This window comes from Lithobates pipiens, unplaced genomic scaffold, assembly GCF_037356315.1.
Source record: "Lithobates pipiens isolate NorthernLeopardFrog02 unplaced genomic scaffold, aLitPip1_a1.2 Scaffold_18, whole genome shotgun sequence".
Classification (NCBI taxonomy): Eukaryota; Metazoa; Chordata; class Amphibia; order Anura; family Ranidae; genus Lithobates; species Lithobates pipiens.
In genome coordinates this window covers 486,953,670-486,969,155 of record NW_027507758.1, presented here as the reverse complement: position 1 = coordinate 486,969,155, position 15,486 = coordinate 486,953,670, and positions in this window count along the sequence as shown.

The following is a 15,486-nucleotide window of genomic DNA, read 5'->3' as shown; positions in this document are numbered from 1 at the left end:
GTGAAGACAGCACTGTACTCCTGGGTGTCTGTTTCTTAAGGCTAGGTTCAGCCTAGTGCAGTGTGATTTTGATCCAATTTTCAATATGATTTTGTAATGCAGACCCTTTAGGTCTGGTATGGGTTTTGAAGATAATGGGATGGGGTCCCTCCACAATTTATACCAGACCCTTATCCAAACATGCAGCCCAGCAGGCCCAGCATATACCCTCAACATGGGCAGGTGCCACCTCCTAACAACCAGCACAAATTGCATGCAATAACGCATATAAAGGTGCATGTAGATGCGATTTTGATGCACTTCCATTGTCTATGGACCACAAAATTGCACTGCCTCGAGTAGCACAGGATCCTTCCTTAAAGTCGCATCACAGCTGCGCTTCATTTATGTGAATGGGCACCATTAACATAAATAAAATAAAAAATAAAAAAATTATTTCCATTGTCATGCGATTCAGTGCAACCCTAGTCACTTCTGAATTCGCATCATTGGGAAGCAGGCCTAAAAGTCAACAGCTGCAGTTATTGCAGCTGCTGACTTTTTTTTTTAAATCAACTGTTATTCCCCTTTAAGTTAGCCATATGTTGATCAAAATTTGGCCAGTTCAGGAAGGGCTAGGTGAATATTGATCAGTGTGTGGCCATCCCCTCTCAACAGAATTTTATCACTTGATGTATTGGTCATTGTATTCTGACAGTGGTGTGTGCTGCAAAAAATGTTTAAAATACCACAATGTAGATGGAGGGAAAGAAAAAACTAACAGATAGCATTACGAGATCTCCACTATGGATGGAGGAGCAATGGAGACACCTTTGGATGCTGGCAATCTAGGGAGAGGGCAATAGTAGATTCAGTAGCAGATTTAGATGGACTTGACTAAAAATTAAAGCAGAACACCAACTAAAACGTTTTAAAGCAGTATTAAACCCAAAATGAAAAATTGAATATATTGCAGCTACCGCTCATTAGATGTGGTGACTGCAAATGTTTTCTTTGGCTTTTTTCCCTCTGTCTTCACCTGGTGATTTGCCCAGTAATACACCTCCTGTATTAGTGAGGCACAAGTCTGGAGGAATGAGAAAAGGAGGTACATCAGACACAGGGCCATCTTTAAGGAGGGCAAAAGGGGCAGCTGCCTGAGCCCCATCATTATTGTGGAGGCCACAGCAACTGCCTCATACTTGCCAACTGTCCCAGTTTAAATTTACTTGTCCCTAGAAGTTTTAGTCCTGTGCTTTGTCCCGATATCTCAGTGTGAAATTATGTTACTAATGCTGCCCAACTCTGCCCTATTGCCATGTACAGATGCCTCACAGACCCTGTGTTTATATGTAAATAACTTGCATTGATATGTAAATAGCGGTGGCATTAATATGTAAATAGCCGTGGACTGGAGGCACTGATATGTAAATAGAGGCAGCATTCATATGTATATCGTGCCCCCCTGAGGTCATATCCACTATCATTTCTGCTGAATGCTGCCCACCGGGGAGGTAAAGGGGCATGCTGGAAAGTCCTGCCTACAACTGTGGTCATTAGGTCTAACATCAGCCTGTTCTGCAAAGGTAAGCAAATTTGAGGTGGAAGCCTTTTTCAAAATAACATGGTTCCACAGCACAGTGAATTTTGGTGCATGTGAATACGTACATCTCAGCAGATGCATAAGGGTGTCATTAACAATTAATGACACTGCTGTGTATCTGCTAAAGGGCAGCACGTTTCTGTGGTGTCAGGAAAGCAATGTTGCATGCATTCCTAACACACACGAATGTGAACGCAGTCTAAATGTCTAGTTGCATTGGTGGTTAGTGTAAATCTTCTCATTACATTGAAGCTTGGTGTATAATCCTTTCATTTACACTAGTGGCAAGTGTGAAGGTCCCCATTACATTGGTGGTCAGTGTAAATCCCTCCTTACATTGGTGATTACTGTGAATGCTCCTATTACATTAGTGGTCAGTGTAAATCCCCATTACATTGGTGTTTACTGTGAATCTTCCTATTACATTAGTGGTCAGTGTAAATCCCAATTACATTGGTGGCCAGTGTAGAAACTCCAATCAGTAAAAAAATTCAAACTTGCATTCGTAGTCAGTTTCAAATGCTTCCTTACATTAGCGGTCCATGTAGAAGCCCCCTTTAAATTGGTGGTGAGTGTAAACCCCCCCCCCCCTTACATTGCTGGCCAGTGTAGAAATCCACCTTTATCAGTTGTTGATTGAAAATCCCCCATTACATTGGTTGTCAGTGTAAATTCCCCTTTACATTGGTTGTCAGTGTAAATCCCCCTTTACATTGGTGGTCAGTGTAAATCCCCCCTAACATTGGTGATCAGTGTAAATCCCCCCTAACATTGGTGGCCAGTTTAAATCCCCCCTAACATTGGAGGTCAGTGTAGAAGTGTAACCTTACATTGGTGGTCAGTACAAATCTCCTCGGCAATGGTTGTCAGTGTAAATTCCTCCTTACATGGAGGTCATTGTATATTCCGTCTTACACTGGTGGTTGGTGTAAATGCTCCTATTACATTGGCATCAGTGTAGAAATCCCTCTATATTGGTGGGTAGGCTTGTGCAATTCGTTTTGTAACGAATCTAAATTCGGCTGAATTTTGCATCTTTCGGACATTCGGATGCATCCGAATGTCCGAATAAAAAAATAACAAATTACAACGAATACGAAAGAAATATAACGAATGAATTTCGAATGAATTCGACATGATTCAAAATTATTTCAACCGCATTCAAAATTATTTCAACATGATTCGACATTAGCTAGAAACCCCAAATTTGGTATGCAAACACAATAGTACTAGCACTACAACATATCCAACATTTGGAGTTTCTAGCACCAAGTGACCCCGAGATACATGGCCCTAAAGTCGGGTCACAAAATATTTTTGAATGTGGTTGAAATAATGTCGAATCATGTTGAAATAATTTCGAATCCGGTAGAAATATTTTTGAATTTGGTTGAAATATTTTCGAATGTGGCCGATTTTTCGAATTCGGTAGAAAACTAAACGAAATCCAAAAACGAATTTAAGGAAGTTAACGAATATAATTAAACAAAATTAATGAATTAACGAATTAAAACGAAACTAAACAAAACACATTTTTTTCCTTTTGCACATGTCTATTGGTGGGTGCGTAAAAATCCCAGTTACATAGTGGTCAGCACAAATTCCCCCTCACTATATACTTGCCAAAGGTTTCCAGATTTGCTCTACATGATTCAGAATTTTTCACAGTGTACTGCCTCCTAACTAATTCCATCCTCCACCACTGCCACTGATCCAAGCAACCCCCTCCCAAATTGCTACTGATTACACTCCCCATCCCCCAGCATTGCCACTGATCCCAGGAGTCCTAGGATCCCTAGGAAGTTTCTGTCTATTGATGGGTGCCCTTACCTCCCCTGTCCATGGTGTGAAGGCAGTGAGAAGATTATGTGTGTAACATTGAGCAACCAATCAGTGAGCAGTAATAATGTGCAGTAACCTCTAGCAACCAATCAGTGAGCAGTATTGGTGTAAAGTAATCTCTAGCAACCAATCAACAAGCAGAAGTCATATACTGTAACCTCTAGCAAAAAATTTGTGATGCATAAAGTGTGCTGTAACCAGTCAGTGAGCGGTAATCATACACTGTAACTTCTGGCAACCAATTGCAATTGCTGCCTGATTTGATTCTGTAAACTGATTTTGAGTGTAGTTGCTATTTATTGCATGTCTCAGAGCATGTGGAGAGTGAAATCGCATGTCGGGAGGGGGGCCCAAGAAAATGTTGGCACAGGGTCCAGTCAATATTAAAGACAGCCCTGATCAGACAGCAGCGTTGTCAGTCTGGGGTGCAGGAGAGTGTTAAATGTATTAGCAGATTTAGAACCACTAACAAATTGAAGCCAAACTCCAGCTCATGCTTTCACTTACAGCAAACATTGTTTTCCTTTTGGGATAAAGGTTTTGCCTGAATCAATAAAAGCTGATCATTGTAATCACCCCTGCCAGTGTTAAGTGGTTTGTCTTATCCGTGTTAACTGACACATTCTTTTGTTTACACACGACCCCGCTGGGTTGCACAAAAAAAAACTAAAAAACTAGTGGCGTGTATAAGGCTTTACTGGCTGGATTATCAGATGAAACTAAAAGAAAGAAAGCCTAACAAAAAATAACTAATACAGTCACCACAGAATTGGCAAGCTGCAATAAAATACATGTATGCTTTGGGTTAGTGCTGCGTTAAGCAGTTAAAGCAACATTTTTTCTTTCCTTTTGGGATAAAGATTTGACATACAGTGCTTTGAAAAAGTATTCACACCCCTTGAAATTTTCCACATTTTGTCATGTTACAACCAAAAACGTAAATGCGTTTTTTGGGGATTTTATGTGATGGACCAACAAAGTGTTGTGAAGTGAAAAGAAAATGATAAACAGTTTTCATTTTTTTTTTTTACAAATAAATAAATGAAAAGTGTGGTGTGCATTTGTATTCAGTACCCTTTACTCTGATACCCCTAACTAAAATCTAGTGGAACCAACTGCATTCAGAAGTGAACTGATTAGTAAATAGAGTCCATCTGTGTGTAATTTAATCTCAGTATTAATACAGCTGTTCTGTGAAGCCCTCAGAGGTTTGTTGAGAATCTTATTGAGCAAACAGCATCATGAAGGCCAATTAACACACCAGACAGGTCAGGGATAAAGTTGTGGATACGTTTAAAGCAGGCTTAGGTTATAAAAAAAACGATTGCAAGCTTTGAACATCTCACGGAGCACTGTTCACTCCAGCATCCCAAAAATGGAAAGAGTATGGCACAACTGGAAATTTACCAAGACATGGCTGTCCACCTAAACTGTTAGGCCGGGCAAGGAGAGCATTAATCAGAGAAGCAGCCAAGAGGCCCATGGTAATGCCGGAGGAGCTGCAGAGATCCACACCAATAGGTGAAACCTTGTTAGCTGCCACATTAAACCTAAATATCCTGAATAAACACCAAAAAATAATATAATCAGACTTCCCCAAACTGTGATAATACAATATATATATATATATATATATATAGACACATTGTGCAACGCTAATAATGTAAGTATAAATCCAATAAACTATATATAGCAAAGATATCTATAACATATCGCCATGCATTAAAAGGAATATATAAATCAAAAGTGCTTGTGCTCCATGATATTGCACTCAGTCCTCAATGAAGATAATAAATTAAACGACAATAGTGCATTTAAAAAATAAAGTGCTCATGCTCCGTGAATATCAATTAATCCTTGATGAAATATTTGAACCAAACAGCAAAAAGTCCATAGTAACATCAATCATGTGATATTGGTGTCTTCATGTGTGCTGCACACATAACCCCCACCGGGTGTTCCCTCACCTTAGGAGCTTAAATAATAATCCTGAAATAGGTAGCAGTAGGAGGAAGTCATGAGAGTGACGAAACCAGTAGGAGGAGTGGCTATCTGGCAACTATCTTTGATACACTGAGCACTGCAACCGAGGCGGAAGGAGGTGTCTAACACGAGGAACAGAACTGGGAGATTGCAGCGCTGTGTTTAAACTGTGAGCTCCGCTGTGAGGTACCAAACAGCAGAAGGAAGGGTGAGAGACAGTATCTGTGCTAATCTAACCAGTATCCACTGTGACCACCAATGCCTTGGAGTAGAGTGCGCTGTTACTGAGGAGTGTAGTGATTTTTAAGTGCTTTCGTTCAAGTTGTGTCCATGTGAGTGCATTAATGAGTGGATTTAAAATTTGGAATTAAAGATTTTTTACAGTGTTGCACTATGGGAGGTTTCTGTTTTTCTTTCTGAGGTGCTTTGAGGGGTAGCTCTATTGAAGCCTTAAAGGAGAATATATATTGAGTGCTGAACATCTGCTGTCATCGTTTGAGAGATCTAACGCCCATTTAGCTTGGCACGAGAGTGCTGGGCGCCGCAGCTGGTGAGTGCTCCAACGAGGGGGGTCACGGACACTGATGGTGTGTGTGGTGAAGACTTTATCATTACCATATGGACACTGATAAGATTTGCACATGAAAAGGATTTCATTTTAAAGATTTTTTCCTATGGACTATTGTTTTTGTTCTAAAGGATATAAACACTTGTATTGTATTATTTTGGGATAATGACATTTAGTTTGTTATTCACAAATATTTCACAGGAATTGTATATTTTTTTATATATTTGGTTCTATATATGTTTTCGTGAGAAACACAAATTATTGTTTGAGGGGTAACATTAATGCGGTTATCTTTTACACAAGTCTAGCGCTACAAGGTGATATTTATATGGTTATTTGGATGGGCAGATTTATACTCACCTTCTTATTTATCTAGTTATATATTTAAGTGGCAGCTGGGGGAGGGGTTGTGTTGGCGCGGTGATGATACACTTAGTTGGCGATTTTTGAGGTGTGTATCGGGTTTGGTATCATGCTATTGCATGCCTCTGTCATTTCCCGCATTTGATTTATGAGGGGATTTTCTGAACATACTAGGAGAAAATAGAGACCTCTGAGCTGGGTTATTATCGGAAGGAGCAGGTGTCCTGTGTTCCATATTATGCCGGCCATACACGGTTCGAATTTCGAAAGAATTTTCTTTCGAAAATCGTATCTAAGAATTTTCGTATGAATTTCGCACCATTAGTGGGCTGCAGCAACAGCCGATTTTCGTGCAGAAATAAAATTTGAGGAATCGGACATGTTGGAAATTTTTAGAAAAACGAACGATTTTCTAATCAATGATGGGAGAATCGTGCGAGAAACGTAAGAAAATGTACGGAGATAAAAGAAAATGTACGGAGATAAAAGAAGATTCCCAGCCAAGAAAATTCTTTTCTGTAGCAACATGAGGTGAAATTGAAGGCTTGGTCGGCCGAATTTCGAAAATCAATGGTGGCATCATCGGATCACAAAAAAAACGAATTTTCTGATTTTGAAAAGAAAATTCGTTCGAAATTCGACCGTGTATGGCCTGCATTAGTGTTCCACAAACCTGCATAGGATAAAGGAAGCAAAGGAGGATCTCTGCAGGCTACTGCTATCTATTACAGGCTTATTATTTAAGCTCCTAAGGTGAGGGAACACCCGGGGGGGGGGGGGGGGGGTTGTGTGTGTACCACGCATGAAGACACCAATATCACATGATTGATGTTACTATGGACTTTTTACTTTTTGGTTTAAATATTTCATCAAGGATTAATTGATATTCACAGAGTACGAGCACTTTATTTTTTTATGTAGTGGACCCTACACTTAGATGGGTGATTAGTATGTTTTTTTTTGTAAGTATAGGTTAGATGTAGGTAAATTTGGCTGGGGCTGGTTGTTTTTGCCTAGGCCTGGTTTTTTTGGGGGGATGGGAGTGTTAGTGTAGACTGGGGTGTGGCCGCCTGCACTTGGACTCAGGGATACCTCCTCTGCTGAACGGTGGGCAGGACTGTACAGAGGGGAAGGACTGAGGTCCGAGTGGCAGGAAACCCATGTGAGAGAATGGACCCATGCTTAATTTATTTGTTCAATGGGTGTCTCTCATATAAAAAGGGGGGTCACATGCTCAATGGGGGTGAGAAGAGAAGGGGGTTTCTTCCAGAGAAGAAAAGGTGGAGGAGGAGGAGGAGGAGCTGAAGGCTCGGGGGTTCAGAGACCCCGAAGTCTCTGGGGGGTGGCTTGAAGGCCCAGGAGTTCAGAGATCCCGGAGCCGGATAGTTGCAGGAGATTCCCAAGAAGGCCCAAGAGTTCAGAGATCCTGGAGCTGGAGCCATCATGTACCACAGGAGGAAGTAGGAACTAAGAGGAAGAAGAAAACTGGGAACAACTTTCTGTGAGTAAAATATGGACTGTTGTTGGGAGAGTGCAAAGGAAGTGCAACCCAGTAGTGCTATTCCGGGAATACGCTGCGTGTCCAAGGACTGCAGTGATACACAAATTCCAGGACTGGACGGAAGGATGACTGCAAGGGTCATGGAAATAGGCAGTGTGGCTGTGACATTGTAGTCTAAGGGCCGGTTCACACTGCGGGCGATGCGAGGCGACACGACTTGCCTCGCCGCAATCTGACAAGTCGCCCCCGTTCTGTACAATGGAACCGTTCTGAGAGGAGCGACTCGAGTCGCTCCGACTCAGAAAAAAGGTTCCTGTACTACTTCTGGGCGACCTCGGGGCGACTTGCATTGACTTCTATACAGAAGTCATTTGCAAGTTGCCGCTGAGGTCGCGGCAGGTCGCGGCGAGGCAAGTCGGTGTCGCCTCGCATCGCCCGCAGTGTGAACCGGCCCTAACTCAACGCATTATTCAGAATGATGCTGGTCGGTCCATATTGGATGTGTTAAGTTCTAATCAAGCAAAAGTCAAGCGCGGGAGGGAGTCACCAGGAGTAAATTGTAACGTGCCAATAAGATAAAATACCGGGGCCTCTCATATCACCAGCTTCAGCATTTACTGATTTACCCCAGAATAAAGCATTCCCAACTTTAAAGTCTTCTGGGGTGTGAAATTGCATGGGACAGGAAAATGACGGGGATAACTGACAAAAAGGTAATGAACAACTTTGCAGCTCCCAAGGGGGTAGTGCGCTACATTTATATGGACTATTGTCATTTAGTTTTATATTTTCCTCCTTGAGGACCGAGTGCAATATCATGGAGCACAAGCACATTTGATTTATATATATTTCTTTTAGAGGGCGTTTTGCAGGCGTGATAGTGTTAAAAATAGCGCCTGCAATCCTCCCTCAAACAGCTGTACCATTGTCTCCAGTGTGAAAGCCGAGGGCTTTCACACCGGAGCGGTGCACTGGCAGGACGTCAGGAAAAGTCCTGCCAGCAGCTTCTTTGGAGCAGTAAAGGAGTGGTGTGTTTACCGCTCCTCCACTGCTGCTCCCCATTGAAATCAATAGGGCAGCACGGCTATACCACCGGCAAAACGCTGCTATTATGCGCATTGCAGGTGGTTTTAACCCTTTCTCGGCCGCTAGCAGGGGTTAAAAGAGCCAAAATGAGCCGCAAATCCGATAGTAAAACTCAGCTAAAAATAGCAGCGTTGTAGGGGTTTAGGGGTCTAAATGCATGTTATAGATATCTTTGCTATATATAGTTTATTGGATTTATATTTACATTATTAGTGCTGCACAGTGTCTATATATATATATATATATATATATATATATATATATATATATATTGCATTTTTGCAGAGATCTACAGCTCTGGTGGGGGAGAATCTGTCCACAGGGCAAATAGGACAACTATTAATCCTGCACTCCACAAGTCTGTCCTTTATGGAAGGGTGGCAAGCCATTGTTGAAAGAAAACCATAATAGGTCCCGTTTTCAGTTTGCGGGAAGATATGTGGAGGACACAGTAAACGTGGAAGAAGTTGCTCTGGTCAGATGAGACCAAAATGTAACTTTTTGGCCTAAAAGCAAAACGCTATGTGTGGTGGAAAACTAACACTGCACACTACCCTTAACACACCATTCCCACCGTAAAACATGGTGGGGGCAGCATTATGTTGCGACAATGCTTTTCTTCAGCAGGGACAGGGAACCCAGTCAGAGTTGATGGGAAGATGGATGGCGCTAAATACAGGGTAATCTTAGAAGAAAACCTGTGATTCCGCGTACACATGAGCAGACTTTTCGACGGACTAGGTCCGACGGTCTTTCCGACGGACTTTCAACGGAGTTCCGACAGACTTTCAGAATGAACGGACTTGGCCACACACAATCACACCAAAGTCCGACGGATTCGAACGTGATGACGTACGACCGAACTAGAATAAGGAAGTTCATGGCCAGTAGCCAATAGCTAATCTAGTGTCGGTTTTCATACACACGAGTGGATTTCTCGATAGGAACTGGGTCCGGCGGAGTTCAGGCAAAAAAAATCTGAAACATGTTCTATTTCTAAAGTCCGTCAGATTTTTGGACAGCAAAGGTCCGATGGAGCCCACACACGATCGAATTGTCCGACAGATTCGCTCTGTCGGACCTTTGCTGTCGAAAAGTCTGGTCGTGTGTACGTGGCATTAGAGTCTGCAAAAGACTTGAGACTAGGGCGGAGGTTCACCTTCCAGCAGGACAAAGACCCTAAACATACAACCAGAGCTACAATGGAATGGTTTAGATCAAAGCATATTAATGTGTTAGAATGACCCAGTCAAGTGCAGACCTAAATCCTATTGAGAATCTGTGGCAAGACTTGAAAATTGCTGTTCACAAATGCTCTCCATCCAAACTGACAGAGCTTGAGCTATTTTGCAAAGAAGAATGGGCAAAAATGTCACTCTCTAGATATGCAAATCTGATAGAGACATCCCCAAAAAGACTTGCAGCTGTAATTGCAGAGAAAGGCGGTTCTACAAAGTATTGACTCAGGGGGGCTGAATACAAATTCACACCACACTTCTCACATATTTATTTGTAAAAAATGTTGAAAACCATTTATCATTTTCCTTCCACTTCACAATGATGTGCCACTTTGTGTTGGTCTATCACATAAAATCCCAGTAAAGCACATTTAGGTTTTCAGTTGTAACATGACAAAATGTGGAAAATTTCAAGGGGTGTGAATACTTTTTCAAGGCATTGTAAATGTTTGTGACCCATAATAAAAGCTGACCATTGTAACCACTCCTGTCAGTGTTTGGTGGTTTGTCTCAACCCTTTAACTGTCACTTTTACTGGAAAGCTTTGTTTTTTGGGGGGAGGGGGGTTCAATACGACTTTAAATGTATTAAAAAAAAAAAGAAAAAACATGAACCACAGGCCCTCTGATTGTATTAGGAGCTCTCGATTTTGACCTATCCATGGCATCATTTTTTCTCTTTCTCTTACATTTTTAATGAAAAGGTTTTAAAGAATACAATATTGCGACCGTAATCAGATGAATGGCATAATTTTTCCAACAAATATATGTGTTCATTAAAGGGGAAGCAATCATAATGCATATTGATTATATTATATATGTTTAAACAATTGTTCATATTTATCACCGATTGATGGTAGTTTTGATTGATAATTTAATTTGATAGCAAGTGCAGAACAATGCAATACGTCTTGCATCATTCAATATTATAATCAATGATGAATTATTTGTGAGCACTCAAACCGAGAACAAACACAGATCATTATTTTTATGCCAATCCTATGGCTAACCGTAGATATTAGCCAGTGCTCCCCAGGCTTGGGAAGGATCTCTCCTACAAAAGCTGACCATTCACTGTTGGAGTTCTATCGTTCAGCCCCACAGGCTATCAAATCCCTCATCTACCGTTAGATAGAGGAATCATCTTTGTTGCCTATTGTATTCAGACAACCAACAACCGTGGTCTGTGCAGTTAAGAATTTTTCACTTGGCTCCTTTGATTTTCAGGTTGAAGGATGTTGAGCAAGAGGGTGTTGACCCATGGCCCGAAAATTCATTTAGTGTATGGCCAGTTTTCCCTGATGAAAGGGTTTTTTGTGCACAAATATATGTGCGATGATGCCAGGTAGTATCCAAATGATGAAATGATCATAAAAATGGAACATCTGAAGATGTGGAAAACATAAAAAATATCAATTTTTACAGATTCATATTTCTGACTATGTTCATTTAAGGGCTTGCAATGTTCTTTTGATCCACCGGCAACTATTTGATCTATTTGGTGCTGGAGTCTACATAATCAGTGTTTTCAGTTTATCTGGTAGACCCTCCCACTACAGTTGTTTGTAAATCAAAAAAAATTGTACAGTCAGAATGTGAATTGTAGAACCAGGTGTAGAAAGTCTTTATGTATGAACAATCTGTCTGGTTACATGCATTATAGTCTTGTTGTACAATGTCCTATGGATGTACCAACATCTATGTGAATAAAGACTTGGATGTTAATTGAATTCACTGTTTAGATGGCCTCGTACTGCATTGTTGTTTGGTAAATTGAATGGGTATTGTACAGACATTTAAAAAAAAGAAATCAGATTGTAACAAATGTGGCCGGGGGATTTCCTTCAGCCCCCCTGTCTAGTGCCTTGAGTCATGAGAGTTAGCCCTTGTACACACGGTCGGACATTCCGACGGAAAATGTCCGAACGGGCCGCGTTGTCGGATAATCCGACTGTGTGTGGGCTTCATCGGACTGTTTCTGTTGGAATATCTGACGGACAAAATTTTAGAGCTGGGCTATAAAACTTTCCGACAACATGATCCGATCGGACTTTGTCCGATTGTGTGTAGAGAATTCCGATCGGACAAAGTGCCACGCATGCTCAGATCAAATTCCTATACCAAAGCTATTGGCTACTAGCCCGAATGTAGTCCCATCGTAAACAAAATAACATCATCACGTTACGTACGATCGGATTTTCCAACAACTTTGTCAGACTGTGTGTATGCAACACAAGTTTCAGACAAAATCTGTCTGACAAAATCTTACGGATTTTGTTGTCAGAACGTCCGACCGTGTGTACAAGGCCTTAGAGGATAAAATAATTCTGCACAGGAATTCCTGCATTTGGGGCACATAACCCTGAATGCATACAGTCCTACACAGGAGTACCGCTCTGTACAGTGTACAGCCCCTGTGTATTTCAGCCTGTCATAGATGTTTACTGGCTGTTGGCAGTGGGGCTGGATGCTGCATTTGTGCCTCCTGGACACCAGATGGACGATGCTGGCATTCGGGCTGGTGGTCCAAACCACCCATTTGCAGGGTGCCCAAACTTAGCACTGTTCTAGGTACACTTGAATGAAGACAAGCTCTGTCCGTTATTTCTAATATGTGCTATTGGTGAAAGGATGTTGACTAAAGGTGCATAAGAGTTTGGGAGCTACATATAAATGCACAAACAAAGGTATAAAATTTTACTGTTACTATGTGAAATAAATTTTGGCAAGATTAAACAATAAATTTGTTCCCTTTTACATTTCTTTTTTTTAAAACCGCTTATGAAATATGTTGTCAGACTAGAAACCAAGGCACAGTGACAGGGGTTGGGGCCTCTGCATTTACTAACTAAAGAAGCAAAGATGCTTCAGAGGTATGCCTTTGTCTCCAGATCTGCTTTCCGTACATGTGTGGTTGAAGCAAAACCACAGTCTCCTCTCTGGAGATTTCCCCTTCACTTCCAGTAACTAGAGACACAGTAGGAAGTAAAAGGAGATCTTCGCAAAGCAATATTCCCTCTTGGTTGTCACAAGAGCAAGTTGGAACATTTCCCCTTACCTCCTGTTGCTGGGACGACTCAAAAAATCTTTATTAGTTATCACATTCTTTACTTCTTGGGGGTAATCTTCTTTAAACTCATCTGGAGACACCATAATACCATGGTACAAGGCTTGTTCCCTAAGGACTTAGCATCAGCAAACCGATCCCTGAGGGAGGGTAGCCAAGCAAAATGGCTGTTAGTCTGGAGGACCATACAATGTAACGCTACTCTCTTAGGAGCCGCAGGATTACTGTCCAGGTCTTCCCCACAGGCTTTGCCCCACTGCGAGGCACACAGGCTCATTCACATATTTCTTCAATGACCAGTCTAGGGGAGTTGATTTTTGTTGTTTTATTTTTGGAGAACTTTTGAAGAAAGTAGGTGTAATACAAGAATATTGTACACTTGAGGACTTTTCTTCTTTTTTTTGAAGAGGTATTCTTCAGGACAAGGTATATGAAAGGCTGTAGACTTCAGGTTTTAGGTAGTGGTAGTAGTATTAGTAGTAGTAGTTACTGTAAATCTCTTTCTTAGAGCCACAAGAGCAGAGTCCCTTTAAGTAGAGATTAGCTGGACAAAGCTCTTCAGGACACCAGCTGGTGTCCCTTTTAAATAGACCCACAGCTGACTTTATCTAGCACCAGACTAGTGGCAAAAGAACAAAGGTCCCTGCGTTCTTTCAGAATGTCTGTACTCACACAAGGGCCAAGGAACAGCTGGTTACCTCCTTCCAACTTCCAAATTACACCTTACTCTGGTGATACCAGACTAGATCTTCTGCGGACAGCCTACCCTCATTCAACTTTCTTTAGCACTAGGGTCTCAGCATCCAGGCCCTCAGGTCACACACCTGAGGCCTCGCAAAAGCAGACATAGCAGTGGTGCTTGGGAGAGCAGCGTGCCCCTCCAGGCTGGACTAATACTCTCTAGGAAAAGACCCCAAGCTCAAAGAATATATACAGTCTCCCAGCATGCCATCAGATCCTACCTCTCCTGGATAGGCCAGAGCTGTATCAATATTAATGCTGCCATCTGCATAGCTCTACACCTATCATTCAGAAATGTCTCAAGTTCTCTAGATGCAGAGGGAGCTATTTATACCTGACTGGCTGCAGCTGAGCAGACTATGCAGACCTAACTAGTAAAATTGCAGCTTCACTGACTACAGTGAGAAAACTATGCTTTTTCCTAACAAACAATTACAGCCACACTGACTACAGTGTAGCAACTAAATGTAAACCTATCAAAAACACACACTAATTCTAACTATCTAATTTCTAGCACCTATCTAGGAATGTGCTACACACCCAATAACCAGCTCTTTATATTGTAAGTTATAAAATCCATTTAATGCAGTAATAAACCCAAAACCTAAAAATGTAATATATTGCAGCTTACCAGTCATTAGATGTGGTGGCTACATTTGTTTTCTTTTTTTAGACGTCCCCCTCTGTTTTCACCTGGTTCTCTGGCCAGTAACACACCTCCTGTATTAAAGTACCCCCACTCTGGATGAATGAGGCACCTTTGGACAGCAGCATTGTCATTCTGGGGGAGGGGATGTTAAAAGTACTAGTAGATTTATCTACACTAACAAACTAAAGACAAACCCCAGCTAAAACTTTATAAGCAGTTTTAGCAACATTTTTTCCCTTTTAAGATTAAGGTTTAACATAATAACAATCGATCATGGTAATTCCCCTGTCATTGGTAAATAGTTTGTCTCAGTCACTCTAACTGCTAAATCTGCTTGTTCTTTTGAAACAGACTTACTGTTCAGACCACTAGGTGAAAATAATCTAAAGAAAGTCTAAAAAGAAAACTATTGCATCACATCTAAGAACTAGCAAGCTGCAATATAATAAATGTTTGCTTTAAGGTTTAAAACTGCTTTAAAATCACTGGAGCTACCACATCTGTATTCCCCCTATGGAATAATTGATTGAACAAAAGCTTTTGGTGATACTTTTCCAAATTTGCACTGCATAGGAACATGCAGGAATCGCACTGCGAACCCTGTGTGAACTGACAGACAAGATATTTGGGGGGCACACCCTAAAAAATGCATAAAGATGGTGCTGCCATAAGACCATACAACAGAACAAAAAGATTACAGCACACACACCCCACTCCCTCAGTAAGTACCTCTCATTAGTGACCACCTGTGTCACGGTGGAGACCTCATGTTCTCCCATATAGAGGAGTATAGCTCCCATGGTTCAGAGAAACAGGATCTCCCAGTCTATGGGTAGTGTAGGACCCAGTAATCATGGGGTACTTTGT